Genomic DNA, 18,552 nt, shown 5'->3' with positions numbered 1-18,552 from the left:
AAGGAGATTTTTAAAGGAGAAGTTTGAGGAGTGAAACAGGGTGAGGTGCTTGAAGAAGACGAAGGTACCACAGGCATAGGAGGAGAGTCCAAGGTGTGACTTGTGGATAAAGGCCACATCACCACCATAGAAGTTTGGGCAAGGCTGATGAAGGCTTTGGTAAGGTGAAGGGTAATGCCACCTAAAAGCCAAGCCAGGATATCAATGCAATCATCCACAATAAGGCAAGTGTCTTGTTTGTGACAGAACGGACATTCTGGAGGGAAGTACGGAGGGGACAGTGATCTACCGAGAGTGGTGGGTGGGGTGAGCAGGACAGGAAAGAGGGTGGTGAGGTTACCTTCCACTATGGTGGGAAGGTCAGCAAGAGAAGACGATGGGGCAGTTGGTGTTGCCGCTTGTAAGAAAGAAGAGATGGGTGCCTTGATAAGCCCTTAAGAGAATGCCATAAGATGCACATTGGGTAGTTTAAGGAGGATTCAAGCCTGATACCGTGGCAGAGAGCAGGAAGGCAGAGGAATAGTGATACATTGGGTTAGCAAAGTACCTGAGAGGTGAGAAATAAAACGTGGCATAGCTGGGTGTCAGAGAGAGGAGAGATGGTGCCAAGAGGGAAAAAAAGAAAAATAGAAGTAATGGGTTTGGGTTCAAAGGGTTCCATAGGCATGACAGAGATTAGGAAAGACAGGTCCTAGTCCATAAACTGAGGACATGGAGGAGATGATAAGAAAATATCCAAAGTTAAAACCTGAGGCCTTGTGGTGGGGTGATGTTGATATGTAGACAGCATGGAGTCAGCTTGATACATCCACGAACTAATGCCCAGGTTCAGAAATATATAGATGGCCAGTATGGAATGAGAAAACTAGATAGTTATTACATAAATAATAATTTCACATTTCAGAGATTTTACATGCGTTACCTCAAACATGCTCCAAAATTCCTTGACATGCTAATGATGTCACGTTGTACATGAATCAAAAAACAAAGTGCAAGGCCCTTGGCAAAATAGTACACACAAGTATAGCATAGTATAACAATAATACGAACTCATGGTTATTCAATGCATATTGTAACAAGTACATTTTAATCTTTACTGAGGCATTGCTGTAATTCAACTTTATTATGAAAAGACAACCTTAATGGCAATGTTATTATGCAATAGTATGTAGACATGCAGAACAGAATGTATAAACAGAAGGTTTGCAACAAAAACAGAAAATGCTGGAAGAAAGGGTCCTACCTGAAGAATTAACCTGTGTTTTATTTTTGGAATCTAATACACTCGCTGCATATTTCTATCATTTTCTATTTCATCTCAACAATAACCTTGGTACTGAATGAGAACAAAACATTTTGTTATTACCTTGAGCAGTTTATTATTAATAGAATTATCATTAAATTACATAAGGAGGATGTGAAAGAAAGACTCAACTCTAAGCACCACAGTTAGTCAAAAAATTGGTTGAAAACTCCAGTATTTAACAAATTGGAACTAGTCCTTATTTTACAAATGGCATGGGCAGATCTGCTATGTGTGCTACAAGACGGAGAATCATAAAAGTGTTCTTCATAAACGGGTTTACAACTTCACTACAGCTAGCTCAGAAGAAATCTTCACCCATTAACTCATTAATTTTCCCTGAACTCAAAGGGCTGGAATTTGCCAATGGGGAGCTTTTGGAGGCGGGACTCCCACTTGTCGGGTTTCAGTCCCGCCTCCATCAACTTCTGGCCAACCCACGCTATTTTCCCTTGATTGACCTTGTTAAACCTGCCCAGCGGGCTTAGCAGGCCAATTAAGGGAAAGCCGATGACAGAGAACGTCAACGTATGACGTTTCAGTTTGACAGCTCTGTGAAGCTGTCAAACACTGACATTCTCTGTAGTTTGATGAGTTCTTGAATTCAAGATTCATCAAACCTCTTTATTTAGCAGAAATTAAATGGTTGCTGCATTGGAGAATGCAGCGGCCATCTGTCATCTTCGCCGCGGAGGTGCAAGACTCTCCGCATCCCCAACGTTTGAAGCCTGCAGGAAGAAACAAAGGTAAGTAAACTTTTACTAACACTTTCCACTTACCTCACATACTCACTTCTCCACACTTGCACCCATCACTTACATTCACAGCGCACTTTTGCACCCCTCCGATCCCGCAGACCCACTGCTCGCCTCGGTGACCCTGGTGGGGTTTGGAGCCTTCGGGAAGCCTGCACTTGTGTGGGCAAAATGGGGATAATCCTCTTATCTGCCTGTTAACTACCTGTTAACAGGCAGATAAGTGGCTGTAATCCCCTTCCCGCCTCCAAGGAGACGGGACCCAGCGCGGGTCGGCTACCCGCCTCCTGGCAAGATGGCACGGAGGCAGGTTGGGGGCGGGTTGGACACCCACCCCCAAATTCTGCCATTTTCCCGGCAGCCCCGCCTCCATACCCGCCTCCCCAGGGCTGGCAAGATTGCGCCCCAAGGCGTTTTTTTGGTATTTTTCCACCTCTTTTTTTCTGACCAACAGCCTTTTGAGTCACAACCACAGTGAACTTCTCACCATTTCTGATATTGCCGACAACCCCTGCAATCTGAGCAGCAATTTTAACATAAATCTGATATTTATGAAATGCTTCAAGAGAAACAGACAATACCATAACCCTCCAGAGGAAAGAGATAAACAGGGTAAATATGAGGAAGTGAAAAGACAGGAAGAAAACATCTGTGGGAAGGTGAGTGGAAATGATCAAGTATACAGAAAGATTAAACACATGGGGGGGTGGATTTTAACAACAACTTGTATTTATATAGCGCCTTTAATGTAGTAAAACGTCCCAAGGTGCTTCACAGGAGTATTATAAGACAAAAAATTTGACACCGAGCCACATAAGGAGAAATTACGACAGATGACCAAAAGCTTGGTCAAAGAGGTAGGTTTTAAGGAGCATCTTAAAGGAGGAAAGAGAGGTAGCGAGGTGGAGAGGTTTAGGCAGGAAATTCCAGAGCTTAGGGCCGAGGCAACAGAAGGCACGGCCACCAATGGTTGAGCGATTATAATCAGGGATGCTCACCAGGGCAGAATTAGAGGAGCGCAGATATCTTGGGGGGTTGTGGGGCTGGAGGAGATTACAGAGATAGGGAGGGGCAAGGCCATGGAGGGATTTGAAAACAAGAACATAAGAATTAGGAGCAGGAGTAGGCCATACGGCCCCTCGCGCCTGCTCCGCCATTCAATAAGATCATGGCTGATCATTGACCTCAAATCCACTTTCCCGCGCGATCTCCATATCCCTTGATTCCCCTAGAGTCCAAAAATCTATCTATCTCAGCCTTGAATACACTCAAAGACTCGGCATTCACAGCCCTCTGGGGCAGAGAATTCCAAAGATTCACAACCCTCCGAGTGAAGAAATTCTTCCTCATCTCGGTCTTAAGGATGAGAATTTTGAAATCTATGTGTTGCTTAGCCAGGAGCCAATGTAGGTGCGAGCCCCGAACCTTGGTGGAGGCGCTTTCTGATCCCGGGGGGGTGGTTCCAATCCCAATGGGGGTCCGAGTGGGCTGCGAACCTCCAAAAACGGGTGGGTTGGAGTCGGGTGGGAGGTAAAAGTATTAAAAATGTGAATCCCAACTCCAACCTGCCTCTGACCTGCCCACTTCCGGGTTTTACCCGAGGCGGGACGGGGGCAGGTAGCCAACCCGCTCCCAGGAGGAGGGTTGGCACTTTAAATATTAGAATGAGGCTGGAAGCCTCTGCTCTTACCTGCTGTGCAGATTTAACAGTGGCCAGCCGGTATTCCTGGGCCTCGGGATTCCCGGCAGCTGCAGCGAGGCGAGGGCAGCTTCGGGGAGCAATCCTTGTGGGCCGGGAGGAGCAGGAATGCTTCCTCCTGACCCTCCAAGCTCACCCACCATCAGCCCGCCCCAAACAAACACCACGGCGTGGGTCTACCAGGCCTCACCCCACCACAGCTCGGGCTGGTCAAAAACTTAAAATTCCAGCCATGAAATGCATCATTTGGAAATATAATAACACATGGGAGTTTAAGAGCTGCATGCAGGGCACAAACGAAATGGGAGGGCCACTTGCAAAATTGAGAGCGTGTGCATTTGTATCAGGCGCATCGCTCATGTTCAAACAATGAGTGGCTCTACACACGATCTCAGAAACAAGTTAAATCTCCAGACAGTGACCTACATAAGGGACTGATGATTTCCAAAAAAAAGAAAAGGAATGTATCCAGAAAAGCAATAATGATGTTATTCAATACAATTGGAATAAAGTAGGCATGTAGCATGAGGAGAGACAGATGGTAGCAAGGCAACTTAAGTGTTGGAGTAAAACTTTGCTTTGTTACAGAATACTATATAGGGTTGTGAGAATCATAATTGCCTTGAAGCCTTCTTTCCTTTTCACTTGGTGTTGTCTTATTATTTCTCCTGTCACATTACTTCACTGAAACTCACTAATTCAAGGGACCCACAATTAAGTATATATTTAAATTAAAATTTTCAAAAGAAAACAAGTTTGCATACACATAAAAGTAAGTATATTTGTGTATATAAAGTTATGGACAAATGGGAGTAATGAGGCTTTATATCACTTATAATTATACTTTTTCTCAGATCATTTTATCCAATAGCTCAAGTTATAGGTCAAGAAGCTCGACACTATCCAGGACAAAGCATACGAACAAACATACGAACATACGAATTAGGAGCAGGAGTAGGCCATTCGGCTCCTCGAGCCTGCTCCGCCATTCAATAAGATCATGGCTGATCTGATTATTCTACATTCCCGCCTACCCCCGATAACCTTTCACCCCCTTGCTTATCAAGAATCTATCTACCTCTGCCTTAAAAATATTCAATGACTCTGCTTCCACCACCCTCTGAGGAAGAGAGTTCGAAAGACTCACGACCCTCTGTGAGAAAAAATTTCTCCTCATCTCTGTCTTAAATGGGCGACCCCTTATTTTTAAACAGTGACCCCTAGTTCTAGATTCTCCCACAAGAGGAAACATCCTCTCCACATCCACCCTGTCCAGACCCCTCAGGATCATATATGGTTCAATCAAGTCACCTCTTACTCTTCTAAACTCCAGCGGATACAAGCCTAGCCTGTCCAACCTTTCCTCACAAGATAACCCACCTATTTCAGGTATTAGTCTAGTAAACCTTCTCTGAACTGCTTCCAACGCATTTACATCCTTCCTTAAATAAGGAGACCAATACAGTACACAGTGCTCCAGATGTGGTCTCACCAATGCCCTGTATAACTGAAGGATAACCTCCCTACTTTTGTATTCAATTCCCCTTACAATAAACGATAACATTCTATTAGCTTTCCTAATTACTTGCTGTACCTGCATACTAACCTTTTGCGATTCATGCACTAGGACACCCAGATCCCTCTGCATCTCAGAGCCCTGCAATCTCTGACCACTTAGATAATATGCTTCTTTTTTATTATTCCTGCCAAAATGGACAATTTCACATTTTCCCACATTATACCCCATTTGCCAGATCTTTGCCCACTCACTTAACCTATCTATATCCCTTTGTAGCCTCCTTATGTCCTCTTCACAATTTACTTTCCTACCTGTCTTTGTTTCATCAGCAAATTTAGCAACCATACCATCGGTCCCTTCATCCAAGTCATTTATATAAATTGTAAAAAGCCCGCTTGATTGGCACCCCATTCACCACCTTAAACATTCACTCCCTCCACCACCGGTGTACCGTGGCTGCAGTGTGTACCATCTACAAGATGCACTGCTGCAACTCGCCAAGGCTTCTTCGGCAGCACCTCCCAAACCCACGACCTCTTCCACCTAGAAGGACAAGGGCAGCAGGCGCATGGGAACACCACTACCTCCAATTTCCCCTCCAAGTCACACACCATCCTGACTTGGAAGTATATCGCTGATCCTTCATCGTCCCTGGGTCAAAATCCTGGAACTCCCTACCTAACAGCACTGTGGGAGTACCTTCAACACACGGACTGCAACGGTTCAAGAAGGCAGCTCACCACCACCTTCTCAAGGGCAATTAGGGATGAGCCTTTCCAGCGAGGCCCGCATCCCATAAATGAATTTTTAAAAATCTATCCAGTGGCTCAGCAAAGTATGTTTCCACCTCAGCTGTCTTTGACTGTTCTTACATTAAAACACTTACATAATTTTAAAATGCGCTGTTTTGATCCTGTCGGTCTTGAAGATAGCTGGGACAAAGGCACAAAGAGATCGTGGTCTTGGGGAATCTCTGCTCGTGGATTGTCGTGTGTGTCAGAAGGACAATACCTATAGGATGTTTACCTGGAGCTAGAGCAGTGCACCCAGAGCATGAGGCCTGGGAGATTTTAACTCTGGGGCCTCAGATACCTACCCCGACTCTGACTCCTTCTCGAAGCCGATGGCAATGACGTCAACACCCACAGGCAGGAGTCAAAATTCGTGGGGGGGTCAGGCTGCTGCCGGGGACCAATTGAAAAGTTCCCCAGCAAGCTAAGTAAGGATTTGGGAGGGGGGTTGCCAGCAAGTCCATGATCAGTGCAAAAGGGGAAGACTGGGGCTGGGGCGGTCCGAGGTATCCTTGTGGGGCCAGGAGGAGCACTCCTGATCCTCCTGGCCCACAAGGAACCTATAAAGATTCAAAAATATTACATACCTGCACCGTCTCTGGCCAGAAACCTTGCTGCCACCAGCTTTCGTTGGCGGGTTGGAGACTGTGCAGGCCTCAGTGGAGGCCGTGGTTAAAATTGCAAGCATGTCCCGATTATATCATCGGGATGTGGCTTTGCCATTTAAATTAGGTCCCCGCTCCTGTGAGGGTGCCGGCCAGTTCCTTCAGTAACCCCTAGATGGCACCTTCACTGGTTGGTTCCTCTTTTTTCGAGACAAATAAATTAAACAAATAAACTGTAAACAAAACTCTAATAACCCTTTAAATAAACCTTAACAAATCAAATTAAAATTTGGTTGTTTGAACTAATTATGCACTCCAGTCCCCGCGGCGCCCACCGGTCACGAAATTGCTCGAGCGTGCCGGTGGACACCGCGTGCTCCATCTCTAGGGCCACCCGGGCGCGAACATGGCCACGGAAGAGAGGGAGGCAATCCGGTCGGACGACCCCCTCGACCGCCCGTTGCCTGGACCAATTAATGGCCTTCTTGGCCAGGCCCAGGAGCAGACCCACGAGGAGGTCCTCCAACCTGCCCGCTCCCCTCCGCACCGGGTGACCGTAGATCAAGAGCGTGGGACTGAAGTGCAACCAAAACTTGAGGAGCAGCCCCTTCAGATAATGAAAGAGGGGCTGCAACCTCTCACACTCACTATATGCGTGATACACGGACTCCTCCAGACCGCAAAACAAACAGGCGGCCTGGGAGTCCGTAAACAAACTTAAGAGTCTATTGCACGGGACTGCTCTGTGCAACACCCTCCAGGCCAAGTCCCCAATAGAACAAGGGAGGACTCCCGCATAGAGAGCCCCCCATTGGGGACCTCCGCCTCCGTCGAAAGGTAAAACGGCACGCCACGGCGTGTCCGGACGGCAGGCGAAGATGGCAAAGTGGAAGGTGTGCAGGAGCAGCCCGTACAGGAAACCCCTCCGTGCGGAATGAAAAGGCACGGAGGGCATTTCCTCGAGACGGCTCAGGTTGTGAGGCGCCGATCCCCGAGGGGAGTTTCGGGGCAGGGCGCCGATAAGGAACTCCGTCCGAACGGGGGTAAGCTCGGACGGAATCGCCCCACGTGCCTGAGCCGCCTCGATACACCTCGTGGCGCCGGGGGGCAGCATCGCTTTCACCGCCCCGATGGCATTGGCCGCGAGCCGGACGCTGTTCCAGGACATGCGCCGCGCCAACTCCTCTGGCGCCATCCAGCCCGCTCCTCCGCCATCGAGTAGGTCCCCGACTCTAGTCAACCTGGCAGGCACAGCCCTGCGCTCCGCCAGCCACCCGAACCCGCGGACGTGGAGGTGCGGATTCCTGAACAGCGGCTCCCGGAGGACAGCCGCCATTCCTGACGGGGGAGAGCTCCGCCTGGAGGCGACGCAGCTCCAAACCCATAGTAGTTCCTGGTAGAAGACAGGCAGCTCCCGCAGGCTGGCATGCCTGCCGCTCAGTTCCAAAAACAGGAGCTGCATGTCGTAATTGAGGCCGTGCAGCTGGCGGAAAAAATACGTCGCCAGCGCACACCATCTCGGAGGATTCTCGACGTACAGGTATCTCTGCAGCGTCTGAAGACGGAAAGTCGCAGCCTGGGTGCGGAGGCACACCAACGCCTGACCGCCCTCCCTAAGCGGGAGACTCAGAACCGCGGCAGAGACCCAGTGCTTCCTTTTGTCCCAGAAGAAGTCGACGAGCTTCTTCTGTATCTTGGCGACAAACGCAGGGGGAGGGATCAAAGTGACGAACCGGTACCACAACATGGCGGCCACCAGTTGGTTTATGACCATCGCTCGACCCCTGTAGGACAACACTCGGAGCAATCCTGTCCAGCGTCCTAAGCGAGCGGTGACTTTGGCCTCCAACTCTTGCCAGTTCGCCGGCCAGGCGTCCTCGGCAGGGCTGAGGTAGACTCCCAAGTAGAGGAGGTGTGTAGTGCTCCAGGCAAAGGGCCTGAACTCCTCCGGCAGGGAGTCCACCCGCCACTGACCCACCAGGAGTCCGGAACATTTCTCCCAGTTGATCCTGGCGGAGGATGCGTCCGAGTAAATCTGCTGGCATTCCCGCATCCTCCGCAAGTCAACGGGATCCGTGACCATGAGGAGCACGTCATTGGCGTAAGCCGAGAGGACCACCTCCACGCCCGGCCCTTGCAGAGCCAGTCCCGCCAACCTCCTCCGCAAGAGGCGCAGGAAAGGCTCTACGCAAATGGCATATAACTGGCCGGACATGGGGCATCCCTGACGCACCCCCCTCCCGAAGCGAAGGGGCGCCATCAAGGACCCGTTAACTTTAATCAGACACTCCGCAGCAGTGTACAGAAGTCGGATGCGGGCGACAAAATGCGTCCCGAACCCGAATGCGCGCAGAGTCCCGAAAAGATACTCGTGATCCACCCTGTCGAACGCCTTCTCCTGATCCAGGGAAAGGAAGGCGACCGACAGACCAGCCCTCTGGGAGTGGTGGACCAGGTCCCGGACCAGATGGATGTTATCATAAATGGTCCGGCCCGGGACCGTGTAGGACTGGTCGGGGTGGATCATGTGGGCCAGCACGGCGCCAAGGCGAACAGACATGGCCCTGGCAAAGATTTTGTAATCCGTGCTGAGGAGGGAGACCGGGCGCCAGTTCTTAAGGAGGCGGAGATCACCCCTCTTAGGCAGCAGGACAATCACCGCCCTGCGCCAAGAGAGGGGCATCTCCCCGGTCGCCAAACATTCCCCCAGGACCCGCGCGTAGTCGCCCCCCAGGACGCCCCAGAACGCCCTGTGGAACTCCACGGTCAGCCCGTCCAGCCCCGGGGACTTCCCCCTAGAGAGCTGGCGGAGGGCGCCGGACAGCTCCTCCAAACTCAGAGGAGCGTCCAATTTTTCGGCGCCCTCCAGGCCGACCTTCGGCAGGTCCTCCCACAAAACTCTGCGCGCGTCCTCGCTGGACGGATCTGGAGAGAACAGAGCCCCGTAATAGGCGCGGGTCTCCGCGCGGATTCCCTCCGGATCCGAGACCAGAGATCCGTCGTCGGCCAGCAGCTCCAAGAGCTGCTTACAGACCCCCCGTCTTTTTTCCAGCGAGTAGAAGAAGGGGGAGCCGCGGTCCAGGTCCCGCAGGAACTGGATCCGCGACCTCACGTACGCGCCTCGGGACCCGACGAGCTGCAGGTCCTTCAGCGCGCCCTTCTTCTCTTCGTACACCAGCCGCAGGGCCGGATCCTCGACGACTTGACCGAGACGGGACTCCAGGTCGAGCACCTCCTTCTCCAACTGCCCGACCCGGGCCTCCCGCCTCTTGGTCGACCCCTTCGCGTACTCCTGACAGAAGAGACGGATGTGAGCCTTGCCCACATCCCACCATAGCCTCAAGGAGGGGAAGCCCCCCTGCTTCCTTCTCCAGCCGGCCCAGAACCGACTAAACGAATCCCGGAACCGTGCGTCCTCCAGCAGCAGATTGTTAAAGTGCCAATACGCGGACCCCCCTCGTGCGCGCGGCAGAACGAGCTCCGCCCACACCAGGTGGTGGTCCGTGCACGGCACCGGCCGCATGGAAGCCGCCGGAACGCAGGAGACGTATGCCCGAGAAATGTAGAGGCAGTCGATCCTGGACGCTCCTCTCCCAGACCTCACGCAAGTGAAGGCGCTGGAGTCGGGATGGAGATTTCGCCAGACGTCCACCAAGTCGAGGGACCCGACCAGGTCCCCCAACTTCTCCGTCGCCGCCGGGCAAGGCAGGGCACCCGTGCGGTCCCTCGCCTCGAGGGTACAATTAAAATCCCCCCCGAGGATAACGCACTCGCCCGCGTCGATTGAGCCCAAAAGAGTGGACACTTCTTCAAAGAAGCGCGCCTGCTGCGCACCGGCCTGAGGGGCGTACACGTTCACTAGATGGAGCGGCACGCCCCCCAGGCGAACAGTGACCTGGAGCAAGCGGCCCGGCACGAGCTCCTTGACCCCCAAGATCTCCGGCTGAAAATGCGGGGCCAACAAGATAGCCACCCCACTGGAAACACTGGAGAGGTGACTCATGTTGACCCCTCCTTGCCACTCCAGGAGCCACGTGGCCTCGTCTCCCGGAACGGTGTGGGTTTCTTGCAGGAAGCACACCGCATACTTCCCGTCCCGAAGGACTGAAAAGTTATTCAATCTGCGGCTAGCTTCCCTGCTGCCGTTGATGTTGAGGCTGGCTATGGTTATCTTCATTTCAGAAGCATAAACCAACCCCTACTTATCACTAACGGGGGAAGGAAGGGCGGCCGCTAGTCGACCGCTACTTCCTTAGCAGCCCAGTGAAAAACAACCGGAACTGACGCAGCTCGAGCGGGTTCATGCCCGTGTCCTCGCCCATGGTCTTGTAGGCGACGCGGGCCGACCCGATGAGCAGCGCCAGCTCCGACCATCTGTCGAGGGCCCGCCAGGTGCTGTGGCGACCCTGGCATGCGGCCACAAAGTCCCGGAGCTCCCTGCTGGGAATAAGAATGAGGGGGGTCCCGGCGAGGGGCGCGAGGTCATCCATCGCCTCATCGGCGAAGGAATCTAAGTCCTCCTCCGCCCCTACCACCGAGTCCCCGTCCTCCTCCGGGGGGTCGCCACTGGCGGCCGTACCGTCCGCCACGCAGTGCGCATCGGGCGGCCCGGCCGCGACGGCCGGCCCCGCCTCTGCCCGGATCCCACCCCCAGGATCGGTAGCGGAGGATTCCTCCCTGGGCTCCTCTAGGGGGGCCGGGCCAGAAGACGGCGGCGGTTCGGAGACCCCCTCCGCCCCAGGCGCCGGAACGACCGGAGAAGCCGGAAAGACGGGGGAATACGTGGACCCGACCTCCTCCAAGTCGCCCGGCGCCGGAGACACAGACAGAGGGCCCTCCTCTGCTACACCACCGGCCTCCGACCCAGCAGATGGGGTAAATTGTTGACAGACCTCGACGAAGCCGGGCAGCACCTGGGAAAAGTCCGGGCCGCTCTGGGCGAGCTCATCTTCCGCGAGCTCGCCCGACCCAGACCCCAAGCCGCCCGACCCGTCGAGGGGCAAAGCCACCGTTAAGGGGTCAATCCCCGCCGCGGGTTGTTCCGCGACCCCTCCCACGGGCAGGGTCTCGTCCCCATCCCCGGGAGGCACAAACTGGGCAGACGCCTCTGCCTCAGCCTCCCCAGGGACAGGCGACCCCTGCCGTTCGCCCGCGATGGTGTCAGCGGTGGGGTGGGGCGCAGTATCCGCGGCGGGCGACGACTCCCCCCGACTGGAGGGACCTTCCTCCTCCCGGTCCTCCTCCTCGTCCAGGGGGTCGCACCTTCTCTTGAGCGCGGAGGGGTAGAGGGAGGCCTCCATTTCTTCAGGGGCCTCCCCTGCTCCCTGCGGTGGAGCGAGTTCTTCGGGTCCCCCGGGCCCGAGCCCGGCCGCAGGTTCTAGTGTACCCGCCTCGGCGGTCGCGGCCACGGGCTCAGGCACGAGGTCCCCCTCACCTCCGCACTCCACGATCAGCGCGATGACGCGCTCGGGCGTCAGGGGCTCCAAATCAAGGGGGACACCCTCCACGGGGGGACCCACCCTGCGGTTTTTGGTCTTGTACCGCGCCTTCTTTCCGACCAGACCTCCCTCCTCCCCCCCGCCGGAGGCCTGGATGGCGATGGCCTCCGACGACGACCGCGCCCCGGTGGCATTTGTTTGGGAGGGGGCACGGCTAGACCCGGAGGGAGGAGCGGCGGCGGCGCCAGCCTTGGCCACGCCAGTCACCCTGGCGGCTTTGGAGGCGGGGCAGTTTTTCCGAACGTGCCCCACCTCCTTACAGGCATGGCACCGCACGCCGTCCGTCGTCCAGAAGACGCGGTACGGGGTCCCCTCGTGGAGGACCGTAAAGGCCCGTCCGTCTCCCCCTCCCGCGCCAGCTGGATAAAGGCCTGGGGCCGGAAGGAGAAGACATGGCGAAGGCTGCTCTCCCGGAATCCGAGCGGGATCGGAGAAATCCCCGACCTCACCTCCCCGAGTTGGTATAAGTGGGGGAGGAGGAGCTCACCGGCGATAAAGGGCGGGACGTTTGACAGAACGACCCTCTGTGCGGTGACCTCAAGAGGGTCCACCGGCAGGAAGGTCCCGCCCATGGTGAGCCCCTTGGCGATGGCCAGGGCCACCGCCTGCTCGGACTCCAGGAAGAATACAGCCTTCCCATACATCTTCGAGGCGGCCACTATGGCCGGAGGGCCGACAACCCCAGCCATAGCCTTGACGCACGCCTCGATGGTCATGTTGGGGTGGGTGTAGCTCTTCACCCCAAGCTTCTTAGTCATTAGCCGGAACGGCGACGGGGCAGCAGCAGCAGCGGGAGCAGCCGAGGCTTTGGCCGTCGCCGCCGCATAGGTCATCGCTGGCCCCGTCACCGCCGAAGAAGTACTGGCCATAATGGGGTGGTTCTTAAAAAAGAGCTACACACACCCCAACTTTGTCACAGGCCTGGAGGTTTTTAATGGCCTCGGAAAAAGAGTCCTGAGCAGAGGGAGTGTAAATGTACTGGGCCACCTCTCCCCTTGATGGAATAAATTGGGAGGGGGCCCTTCCTTCCCTCTGCTCAATTGGTAAAAATAAATAAGAAGAAGGGAGGTGCCTTTTGGAGAGGCAGAGAGAGGACAAAGAGAGAGAGAGAGGGGGGGGTGGGAAGGAGGGGGGGGCCGCAAAGGCAGGGTCCCCACTCAAGGATGGTAGACAGTGGGTGGGTGTCGGCAGGGTGCACTCCCCCGATGGTAACACGCAAAGTCTTTAAGCTATAGGCTGGTCTTCGGGCAGGGGGAGAGGATGTCTTCGCCTGGGCAGGCTGGAGAACGCCCAAGGTCAGCCCACACCAGGTCTTCTCGATGTGCAGGAACAAGCTTCACCTGGGCAGGCTCCAGCCAACCCAGGCCAGGCTTTCGGCCCGTCTTCTTTTCCTCCCCCCGCCTAGAATGCAAAAGTCTTTAGGGGGAATACACAGAGACACCCACCTGCAGATGTTGGAGTTGCAGCTCCTCCCCTCCTTCCAAGTGGAGCTGTTTGTATCCTCTCTCCCTCTCTCCCTCTCCTGGGCTGGAGGCCGAATTGGGAGGCAGTGCTGGAAAAGGCCTCTCCCGTTCTAATGCTGGCCTCCTCCTCTGTCCTCCACTCCTTCCTCTCCAGGCACCTCTGTCGATGATGTAGATGGGTTGGTGTGGGAAGGTTGTAGTGGTGGTGGCCTGGGGTCACTCCTTCCTTCCACTCTACTCTACTCCCAGGCCAAGGCAACCACACACTCTCTCCCCACAGTAGCAGCAGGAGCAGCTCAGCAACACAACCTGCTCCTCTGACTGCAAGGTCCAAAATGAGCTTGTGTGAGGGTGCCGGTAAGTTCCTTCACTAACCCCTAGATGGCACCTTCACTGGTTGGTTTCCCTTTGCTAAATTGTTACTTGTTTACTTAACTGCCTTTTATCAGGTTCATTGGTTTCACCTGTTTTTGCTTGTATTTAAGTTCTGTGGTTTCTTCCCTCTGTGCTCAGTCCTGACAAGGGAGTTAGTCTTGACAAGGTGCTTTGTCTCGACTAGGTGCTCAGTCTCGACAAGCCTGTTGCCCTGTGGTAGCTTGCCTTGACAAGCCGGTTGCCTTAGTGGTTGCTTGTCTTGAGCTCCTATGTCTATAACTGTTTATCTGTGTTATGTTTTGCTTGTATTTAAGTTCTGTGGTTTTTCCCTTTGTTCTCGGTCTTGACAAGGTGCTCAGTTTGGACAAGCCGGTTGCCCTGTGGTAGCTTGTCTTGAGCTCAGTCTTGACAAGCTGGTTGCCTCACGGTAGCTTGTCTTGAGTTCCTATCTTGACAAGCCGGTTGCCCTGAGGTAGCTTGTCTTGAGCTCAGTCTTGACAAGCCAGTTGCCTCACGGTAGCTTGTCTTGAGTTCCTATCTTGACTAGCCATTTGCCTACGTGGTAGCTTGTCTTGAGCTCCTATGTTTTGTAACTGTTTACCTGTGTGATTCTAGTAAAGTACTGTTATTTAAGACTGCATATCTGCTTCTCGCCTCGTCTGTCTGCACTTGGGTCCAGAACCAGCCTCGCCCGGACGGCACGGCCCTGTGTCTACACGGCCCCGTGACACCAACCCTGATAGCTCCTCTGCAACTCGCCAAGGCTTCTTCGGCAGCACCTCCCAAACCCGCGACCTCTTCCACCTAGAAGGACAAGGGCAGCAGGCGCATGGGAACACCACTACCTCCAATTTCCCCTCCAAGTCACACACCATCCTGACTTGGAAGTATATCGCTGATCCTTCATCGTCCCTGGGTCAAAATCCTGGAACTCCCTATCTAACAGCACTGTGGGAGTACCTTCAACACACGGACTGCAACGGTTCAAGGAGGCAGCTCACCACCACCTTCTCAAGGGCAATTAGGGATGAGCCTTTCCAGCGAGGCCCGCATCCCATAAATGAATTTTTAAAAATCTATCCAGTGGCTCAGCAAAGTATGTTTCCACCTCAGCTGTCTTTGACTGTTCTTACATTAAAACACTTACATAATTTTAAAATGCGCTGTTTTGATCCTGTAGGTCTTGAAGATAGCTGGGACAAAGGCACAAAGAGATCGTGGTCTCGGGGAATCTCTGCTCGTGGATTGTCGTGTGTGTCAGAAGGACAATACCTATAGGATGTTTACCTGGAGCTAGAGCAGTGCACCCAGAGCATGAGGCCTGGGAGATTTTATCTCTGGGGCCTCAGATACCTACCCCGACTCTGACTCCTTCTCGAAGCCGATGGCAATGACGTCAACACCCACAGGCAGGAGTCAAAATTCGTGGGGGGGTCAGGCTGCTGCCGGGGACCAATTGAAAAGTTCCCCAGCAAGCTAAGTAAGGATTTGGGAGGGGGGTTGCCAGCAAGTCCATGATCAGTGCAAAAGGGGAAGACTGGGGCTGGGGCGGTCCGAGGTATCCTTGTGGGGCCAGGAGGAGCACTCCTGATCCTCCTGGCCCACAAGGAACCTATAAAGATTCAAAAATATTACATACCTGCACCGTCTCTGGCCAGAAACCTTGCTGCCACCAGCTTTCGTTGGCGGGTTGGAGACTGTGCAGGCCTCAGTGGAGGCCGTGGTTAAAATTGCAAGCATGTCCCGATTATATCATCGGGATGTGGCTTTGCCATTTAAATTAGGTCCCCGCTCCTGTGAGGGTGCCGGTCAGTTCCTTCAGTAACCCCTAGATGGCACCTTCACTGGTTGGTTTCCCTTTGCTAAATTGTTACTTGTTTACTTAACTGCCTTTTATCAGGTTCATTGGTTTCACCTGTTTTTGCTTGTATTTAAGTTCTGTGGTTTCTTCCCTCTGTGCTCAGTCCTGACAAGGGAGTTAGTCTTGACAAGGTGCTTTGTCTCGACTAGGTGCTCAGTCTCGACAAGCCTGTTGCCCTGTGGTAGCTTGCCTTGACAAGCCGGTTGCCTTAGTGGTTGCTTGTCTTGAGCTCCTATGTCTATAACTGTTTATCTGTGTTATGTTTTGCTTGTATTTAAGTTCTGTGGTTTTTCCCTTTGTTCTCGGTCTTGACAAGGTGCTCAGTTTGGACAAGCCGGTTGCCCTGTGGTAGCTTGTCTCGAGCTCAGTCTTGACAAGCTGGTTGCCTCACGGTAGCTTGTCTTGAGTTCCTATCTTGACAAGCCGGTTGCCCTGAGGTAGCTTGACTTGAGCTCAGTCTTGACAAGCCGGTTGCCTCACGGCAGCTTGTCTTGAGTTCCTATCTTGACTAGCCATTTGCCTACGTGGTAGCTTGTCTTGAGCTCCTATGTTTTGTAACTGTTTACCTGTGTGATTCTAGTAAAGTACTGTTATTTAAGACTGTATATCTGCTTCTCGCCTCGTCTGTCTGCATTTGGGTCCAGAACCAGCCTCGCCCGGACGGCACGGCCCTGTGTCTACACGGCCCCGTGACACCAACCCTGATAGCTCCTCTGTGTAGTGGCCCTCCCATGTGTGAATTCACGCAAGTTAAAATGGTGCAGGGCGGGAATGTGGTGCAACGTCCCCCGGCATCTTAACCCATCGCCCCCACTGTTGCTGCCAGGTGTGGCATTTAAAATTGACTCTCAAAAGAACCAATGGCGCCTCTTTAAATGTGTACATCCTGTCACTCTAGAACAAGACATACCCCTATCACTTATTCTATACAAGTAATGTATGCACACAGTACATTCCTGGTGAGAAAACCTTAAATTACACGTGCACTCATATAATGTTCCGGGTCAGCCTGGGAGATTACACTTAATGCATCATGGGCAGAGATTAATCCCTGCCCGATTTTCCAATCCCCAAGCACCCATTCTGATCTGGCGCCCCAGCCCTGGAAACCAGAAAATATAGCCTAGTGAGACTTCTAGTCATAATTATTTAAACTAGATCACTTGGTAGGAAAGGCAAGGAGGAAATTAATCCTAGGTGAGACTGATCGAAGAGTGGTAATTAGCTAACAGGTGGGGTTTAATACAGCAACTTGGAGATATATACAGGAAGCAGATATGTGTCACAGACAAACACTAGGGGCTAAAAATTCGGTGGCGCCCAAGTCCCACCCCGGAAGGAGCCGGGAGCGCCAGCGGGATATTCAGTTTGAGCGCCTCAAACAGAAGCGGGGCGCTGCTCGAGGCGCCCTGCGTCCCTCTTGGGACGCTGAAACTGAATATTGCAGCGCAACACGCAGCGCCACACGCTGCAGCACAACGCGCTGCGGTACTGCAGGCCTTCCTCCCCTTCTTAAAGGGGAGGGGCCTGCACCAGCGCGATCTCCGATCGCGAGTGCTGGCAAAAGAGCCCGGCACCGAGGAGACGTGCCGGGCTCTTGGGACACAGCCGGCACTGCCCGGGGATCAGGAGGCCGGGGACGGCAGCGCGAGGAGGTGCTGGCAGGTGGCCAGCGAAAAAAATGGCCGCCCCGCACCTCCCCTTTAATTAGCGCCACTACCGCCACAGGTAGGTCCCCCTGAACCGGTCGGCGCTACAGGGGAGGGGGCATGACCCAATATCGCGTTCGGGGTGGTAGCGGGGCGTTGCGCACACCGATGACGTCATCGGTGGTGGCGCAGCGCTACAGGCTAACGCCGCCATTAGCGCCCTGCTAAATTTCATGGAAGGCGTGGCCAGTGGCGCTAAAACCACTAGGTGCCCTCTTTAGGCGCTAACTGGTGGCACAGCCCACCGAATTTCTAGGCCCTATAGGTAAAAGCCCAGGCCAATTCGGAAAGAAAATCTAAAAAGTTCCTCTCCGACCCCTATAGATGATCAAAACTAGTCCAGGAGATCACAATGACCCTGATTTATATTACCGGCTACCTACCTCTTGTACAAGGTGATCTCCACCCTAGTCAGAAATAGATCCAGCTCTCTCTTGAAGAAATTCAGCAAATCAGCTTTCACCGCACGAGCTAGAATCCTGTTCCACAGGTCCACTATTCTCTGGGAAAAGAAGAACCTCCTAACATCCAACCTAGTTCTGCCCTTACACAACTTGTCCGTGTGACCTTGCTCCTCCCTAACCTATTCAGTTGAAATAATTGGTACACGTAAACACAATCCAGTCCCTTCATTATTTTATAAACCTCGATCAAATCGCCTGAGTCTACGCTTCACTAAAGTATACAGACCCAACTCCTTAAGCCTATCTGGGTAACTAAGGTGGTTTAAATTGGGACTCAATCTTGTGGCTCTCCTCTGCACCCTTTCCAAAGCCTCAATATCACCCACCATGTGAGGAGGCCTAAACAGGACACAATGTTCTAACTGAGGACTAATCATGGTACAAGGACAAAATGGTATGCTTTGTTTTTAAGTGAAATGCCCTGTGAATACAACCTAGAACCCAATGTAGAAATTTCAGAAACAAAGCTGAACCCAAAGGATGATAATGAATACACCATACAGGTGTATA

Source organism: Somniosus microcephalus, chromosome 8, assembly GCF_052327205.1.
Source record: "Somniosus microcephalus isolate GS21.2 chromosome 8, FLI_Smic_1.0, whole genome shotgun sequence".
NCBI lineage: Eukaryota > Metazoa > Chordata > Chondrichthyes > Squaliformes > Somniosidae > Somniosus > Somniosus microcephalus.
Note: the sequence above shows the minus strand (reverse complement) of the source record.